This window comes from Heptranchias perlo, unplaced genomic scaffold (genome assembly GCF_035084215.1).
Source record: "Heptranchias perlo isolate sHepPer1 unplaced genomic scaffold, sHepPer1.hap1 HAP1_SCAFFOLD_44, whole genome shotgun sequence".
Taxonomy (NCBI): domain Eukaryota; kingdom Metazoa; phylum Chordata; class Chondrichthyes; order Hexanchiformes; family Hexanchidae; genus Heptranchias; species Heptranchias perlo.
The window spans coordinates 4,725,218-4,732,563 of NW_027139453.1; the positions used below are offsets into that span (position 1 = coordinate 4,725,218).

A 7,346-nucleotide genomic window follows, 5' to 3' on the forward strand; every position below is an offset into this window, starting at 1 on the left:
CCTGTCTACTAGATTTGGGAAAATACAGAATATCAGCGAACAGCTGAATTTTTATTCGGCAATTGATTGATATTATTTAATGGAAATCTAAAAGTAGCAGGGGGCACTTTAACCTCATTTGTAAACCCGTGGATGGGAACCTCTGGAACTAATTTAACTCGGCAGTCAACACAGAGAGGCTGTGAAGCAAACCAAGGGCTTCTGCAAGCAGCAAATGAGGAAGAGGAAACGTTGTTCTCGCTGCTCTCTGGAACACAACGGTTGGAAAATGGGAGCAAAGAAACAAAACGAGCTAAAGGCACTGCTGGGATTTGAACCCTGGATCCCCTGTTTACAAGACAGGTGCTTTAACCACTGAGCCACGGCGCCCACATCCATGTCGGCTTTTTCCAAAGTTATCGTATTGATACTTTTGCAAGCGACTGTGTTGCTGCTTCCCCTTCATTTCGTCTGCGCAACAACATCAATCATTTGTTCATCGGTCTCTGCTTGAGAAACCATGGATATCAGTCATGACCCTCTCTTCCTTATCCCCTGGCAGTAGATCTTATTTCTAGCCCTATTCATCCTGTTGTATTCCTACACTCTCTCCACACTATCTGGTCTTATCCTATGACATTTCGCATCTCTTCCCACGAAATGTTGCTGAGTAATGTCTGTGATACACCAGGCCTTGACCTCCTCATTTGGGTGACCTCCCACAACGACTGCAGAATAGTTTAATGTGTGTGTGTTTTACATTAGGAAATGAGTATTAGCGCTGGTCTACCTGGTGCACCTATTCTCACACACACGACAATGTGGATTCAGAGCATTTAAATTTTAGGTAGTCTTACTGGATAAGACACGTTATACATTCAAATTTGGTGATATTGCTCACTTGAAATAATTAGTGCACAAATCGATGGTGCTGTACATGGAATAGAAAGCGAGATTTGATGGATAGGAACCGTTTGAAAGGATGGCTGATCGGCTGTGGGTGGCAGCGAAATTTTATCGTGGCCGCGTGAATCTATTGCCAATGGTTCGTTGATCTCCGGGTGTGAATCTCGCTTTGGGGCTTTCACTGATTACCAAATGAGAAATCCGGGTTTCGAATCTCAGTTAAGCATCACTAGAATTTTGTTCTTCGTCAAAAATCATCAAACCGCTTGTTGCAGATGGCAGGAGCGCCATTTTTCAAAGAAAGAAGGCAGTGATGGATAGAAGTAAGGAAGACAGGAAGGAGAAGAAGCAAGAACGACTGAAAAGGAACAAAGGACTGAGCCTGAGAGAAAGAGAGTGAGAAGCTGAGAGGCTGAAGTCTGTGACTTTTCTCAGTCATTTCTTGCTGCCTCATACTTCATTTGTTGTTTTTGTCCAATCGTAAGGTACTGCGGCGCGATTAATGACGTAAATACAGCGATTTGGCGATCGCCGTTCAAGGCAACGTTGGGCTGAGCGACGAAAGCAACTTTTATCGTTTAATTCAACCTTTCGGAGGAGCGGCGCAAATGTTCCAGAAATTATGTGTAAATCACGCCATGCCATATCTCACTTGCTGCAATATTTACCTATCGGTAACGGAGCACGCCGTGAATACATTATTATGGCTCGAGGTCCCAGCAATTGCAGGATTATAATGAAAGTGAAATCATTCTCGTCCGTCAAAAGTTCGAACTTCTTCCACTCCGGGTTCGAACAGCCTTCTCTGTCCCTGCTCTGTCCACTTATCCCAGTTATTCACACAGAAAATGAGGCCGGTCCAGTATTGTAACAACTTGGGGAGAGCAAAAATCTGTCTCCTTCACCCGACAAAAGCACGCGTCGAACCGGGAACGAAACCAAACGGTAGCCGAGCACAGGCCTGGAGATCTCAGTGAATCAGCCGTCGGTGATATTAAACTCCCGATCAGGTCAATAAACACCAGACAGTTGTTTCTATCTCTCTGCCTGGTGCTGAATCCAGATATAAACTGTGGCAGGTGTAAACTGAGCAGCTCATCGCTTCAACCACCTTCACGCTTCACCCTCTGATCAGTTTCACCAAAACCGCTTCTTGTTTCTGGGTCAAATTCAATCTGATCGAGCGGATCAAAAACAAAAATCGAACTCATATTTCTCCAGGAGCGCAGTCGGCAAGATCTGGTTCCAGATCCTATTCCTGATTCTTGGAACACTAATCCCTGACTCGCCAGCACGGGATGCAAAGACAATTCTGATTGAACAGCAAAAACTGACGATTTCCAATAAAGTCCCGTGGACGAGATTTACTGAAGCGCTCACTGAAACCTCTGTGGGGAAACACAGTGGGCTTTCAAGGATTCCTCAAAATGTTAATGACCCGGATTTCAGTGAACACACGGGAATGTGCTCCCGATATTTATCAATGACTGGGAAGAAAGAATGAAAAGTTGTGTATCAAAGTTTGCAGATGACAGTACGATCGGAGGCACAGTTACCTGTGTGGATGGAATCAGGAAGTTACAAAGGGACAGAGACAGATTAAGTGTCTCGCAAAACTGTGTTAAATGGAGTTCAATGTGGGGAAGTGTGAGGTAATTCACTTTGGATCCAAGCAATCGGAAAATGTTCTCAATGTCGAGAGATTAGGAACAGTGGAGGAGCAAAGGGATTCGTGTGTCCATGTACACAAATCACTAAAAACTAGTGGACAATGCAAAAGGTAATCAAAAAGGTTAAAAGGATGGTTGGCCTTTATCTTAAGGGGACTGGAATACAAAGAGGAGGAAGTTATGCTTCAGTTGTATCGAGCCTTGGCCAGGCTGCATCTGTCGAGCTGCGTTCAGTTCTGGGCAACGCCCCTCAGGACGGATATATTGGCCTTGGAGGGGGTGCAGCGCAGATTCACCAGAATCATCCCTGGTCATAAAGGCTTAAATTATGAGAACAGTTTGCATAAACTTGGATTCTATTCCCTTCAGTTTGAAAGGTTGATCTGATTGAGGTATTTATAATGATAAAACGATTTGGAAGAGTAGATACAGAGAAGATATTTCCTCTGGTGGTGGGGGTGGTGCGGAACATAAAATTAGAGCTAGGATTTTCACGGTGAAATCAGGAAGCACTTTATTACGTTGCACATACAGACACCAATGTCGTTTCTTACCTAATACATTCTGCAAAGTCTTACTTGATAATGCAAGGCGCACATTGAGAACGATTTTGGGAAAGAAGGTCTGATCGCGTCGGATTGAAACAGATAGTGTACAACATGGACTTGGATGGACGGGCAGAATTTCAAAGTGTGCAGATGACACGAAACTGGGCAATGTGATAAACAATTAAAAGGGTAGTAACAGACTTCAGGACGAAACAGACAGACTGATGAAATGGCCAGACACATGGCAGATGAAATTTAACGCAAAGCACTGTGAATTGATACATTATGGCCTAAAGAATGAGGAGAGATAATATAAACTAAATGGTACAATTTTAAATCCAGTGCAGGAACATAGAGATCTGGGGATGTATGTAAACAAATCGTTGAAAGTGGCAGGACAAGTACAGAAGGCTGTTAAATCAGCATATGGGTCCTTGGCTTCATAAATAAAGCCATAGAGTACAAAAGAAAGGAAGTTATGCTAAACCTGAATAAAACACCAGTTAAGCCTCAGCTGGAGTATTGTGTTCAGTTATGGGCACCACACTCGAGGAAGGATATCAAGGCTTCAGAGAAGGTGCAGGAGAGATTTACAAGAATGGTACCGGGGATGAGGGACTTCAGTTATGTGTGGAGATTGGAGATGCTGAGGTTGTTCTCCTTAGAGCAGAGAATGTTAAGAAGAGATTTGACAGAGGTGTTCAAAATCATGAGCGATTTTAATTGTGCGTGTGAGAAGAAACTGTTTCCAGTGGCAGAAGGGTCGGTAACCAGAAGGCACAGGTTTAAGGTGATTGGCAAAGGAAACCAGATCAGTGCAGTCCTGAGGGATAACTGGTGGGAGGTTTCAGAAGAGACGATTAAATGAGAACATGTCGGTAAATGTTAAAGATTACCCAGCGCTGCTGAAAGAAGCGCAGGGAATTCTCCCGCTGTCTTGTCCAACGTTCCTGACTCAGTAACACCAATAAAAAGAGCTGAACACAAAGAGCGAACTGAAGGGTCCAAGTTTAAGGGAGGAAACCAAAGCCCTCACGGCGTTCCACAGACACCCATCGACCATCGGAACTCACACTTCGATGGGCTCCAATGTCCGATCATTGAGAAACACGTCCCTCCTCCGCTTGGCTCCGTCCTTTGTGGGAATAGGAATTCAAACGTTTCAGCGACTCACGAAGTGTCCCTGGAACAGAATGAACAGCATTCCCTGTGTCTCGGGGTTTCAGTGACGGATTCTTGCCTGTCTGTCACAGGTCTGATCAGAACTCGGTTCCTGATCCATACAGTGTATCGTGTTTTAGAGACACCGAGATAGTACAGGAACAGAGAAGGAAGCAAACTGCGGACTGGATTCCTATTGCACTCCCGCGGTTATTGTTAACTAAAGACACCGTGGAATGGGATCAACAGACGGATTGTTGAGGATTTAAATGTTCGGGATTTAAAGCCAGGCTTTCTAACATGTTCCCAAATACCGATCGAATAATCGCGAGATGGTAAAATGCAGGAGATGCAGGAGGGACCGAAGTCCTTCAATCTCTGCAGCAGTTACTGGGAACCGAGCCATGGGTGGGATTCGAGTTCAAAACGGGAGACTGTTAACAATGAGAGAGATCCTGGGCTCAAATCTGGACCGGACTTCCCTCCAGATTTATTTTTTTCTTGATGAAGACCGGGTGGAGGACATAAATTTAACAGAAAAATGTACAGACTTGGTGCAAATCTAATAACTGGACTGGTTCAAGATTGTTAAAAAGTTTTGATAAAGTTAACCCTTTAAGTTCCAGCTCCCTTATCATTTGATATTCCCGTTAATCTTTCATTCGCTGTAAACCCCAGAGGCAGAAAGGAATGACAGATAGATCTGTCTCCGATCTGTCCTCTCTACTCACCCTTTATCTCATTACAGCAGGTGAAAAATTCCAATTGTCCCTCTCCATTTAAACAAAATAGAAACAAACCAGGGACACAGACTTAAAACATCGGTGTTGGATTGATAATGATAGCATTCAAGCCCATTTTGATTGTGGAAAACTTTTGCAGGGCCGCAACGAAAGTTCAATACAATAACGACACGGATGGGATTCGGACCCGTCCGTACAGAGCACAATGGATTATTCGAACATTTCTGAATCCAAACAGTAGAAATAAAGTCACTTTTACACTACGTCCTGCCCGAGCACCCAGACCGACAATGTTGAAAGTGTCGGGTCAACTTCTGTCAGCAAAGGAATTTACGGATTTCCGTTCCATGAGGTCAGCAACTGCAAGGAACGGTCCGGGATGAAACTGCAACGGCGCACGTTCGAAGGAATGCAAAAACAACCGCGGCAGGACTCGAACCTGCAATCTTCTGATAACATCGACGACTAATACCGAAGTCAGACGCCTTATCCATTAGGCCACACGGTCGCTTTTGCAAAGTTTCAGCTGAAGATCTTAAACCCGGGCTATGGGTGATTAGGACTCAACTTGTATCTTTCTCTTTCTTTCACTTTGTTGATGTTGTTCATTTATTGTTTTCTTTCTTGTAGCAAGTTGGCTCTACTGTTTCCGATGAATCAGGAAACTGACAACTGAACTCCCGCTGGATCTCCGAGAAACCTACAATCAGAATAAACAATGTTCAAATCTTTGATCGAAGTGTTTAGCCTCCAAAGCGAATCGCTTTCGCAATTTGCCTGAAAAATAGAGAGAGGGGAAATAAAGTAAAAGACAAATCGGTAAACTAAAAATGTACACGGAGAACAACACCGAGCGGAGAATGTGAACAGAATTTACTGTCCAAGCCCGACGGGCCGAGTGGCCTCATCCTGTCCTGTAAAATACGAACAATCCCCAATTCTGCTGGGTGTGATTATTATTTGCTGATTTTCTTTTTTTTTGTAAATATAAACGCGGACGGGGTCCCGCACCACGGGGTAAACGGGTCAGATCCAGACCTGGCGCTCAGTGTTAATGTTAATATTGAGCACGGGATTCTATCCGTGTAATAATAATATCGCGGGTTTCTTGCGATATATTCCACACATCCCCTTGCTGTGTGTTTAATCTGGGCAGGGAATGTTTTGATCGTTTAGTGATATTCATTTATCAGGAAATTAGTAAACTCATCTCGAAACATGAGTTTTCCAGTTTTTATTTCGCTAAATGGAGTTGAGGTGCAGATCAGCGATGAGCTGCTGTGACTCCGCCGCGCCGGTTTAACCGGAATTAGACGTCTCAGTGAAGTGAAGTGAACCGTCTCAATCCGGTTTATTTCTTTATTTATAACATTGTTTATTTTGAGTGACAGATTTATCGAAAATTCTGTGTGAGTTCACTTGTTAGTTTTCTGATCAGTTGGAATCTGAAGAAGATAAAAATAAGGAAAGAAAACACATTACAAAGGTCAAAACTCGAATTGATACAATCACATTGTCTTCACCTTTAACGGCAATTAGTTCTCCCTGCTACCTCGTTCAATATTCATCTCTCCACGAGCGTCATTACAATACATTATCTGGTCATTGCCGCGTCGCTGTGCTTGGGATCTTGTTGTGCGCAAATTAGTTGCCTCGTTTCCTACATGTCAGCAGTGACTACACGACCAAAAGTACTTCATTGTCTGTAAAGCGCTTTGGGACGTCCTGGGGTGTGAAGGGCCCAATCAAAAAACATTATTTCTTTCGGTGGCCCCATGTGCCAGGTCCCATATCGGAATCCTGTCGACCAGCGTACGCGGGAAACGATGGGCGGTAATTTGAGCAGGAGGTCCAGTTATGAGCCAGTGTTTTCACTGCTGTGAACTGGGTTCAATTCCGCGTTAAAAAATACTTTTTTACAAAACAGCTGGGAAGCCAGTAATATTAAAGAGAACTAATCAAGGTCTAAAAACAATTATTAAAGCCCAGCGCAGAGTGTGAATTTCAAAGATTCGATGATACTGAGGGTGGAACTCCCGATTCGTGTATAGTTTTCATTTAAAATGTTTATATATTTATTTGAATTGATTTCATACCGAAATCGTAAACAGTCTATTCCGATCCTTGTTTAGCCGAATCAGGATTTACAATCTTATTACACGAGCTGAATAATCTGGAACAAAACCAGTCAGAAAAATGCACCAGACGACTTCAAATGTTCACCCTGTGATGAGGACAATATTGCAGCCGAAGGACACATTGAAACGGTTAACGTCTCAGACTGTAAATCTAACGGACAAGTCAATTCATTTTCTGTTTACGGCCCTGGGTGGGCTTAG

General features: G+C 43.6%; 2 non-coding genes across 2 annotated transcripts; both read right to left on the reverse strand.

Annotated features, from left to right (window-relative positions):
* Positions 1–296: 296 nt before the first annotated feature.
* On the reverse strand, positions 297–369 carry trnat-ugu (transfer RNA threonine (anticodon UGU)). The gene has a single exon. It is a non-coding gene; the product is annotated as a tRNA-Thr (tRNA).
* A 5,056-nt stretch (positions 370–5,425) lies between these two features.
* trnar-ucg (transfer RNA arginine (anticodon UCG)) lies at positions 5,426–5,515 on the reverse strand. Its single transcript is given in 2 exon segments — positions 5,426–5,461; positions 5,479–5,515. It is a non-coding gene; the product is annotated as a tRNA-Arg (tRNA).
* Positions 5,516–7,346: the final 1,831 nt, after the last annotated feature.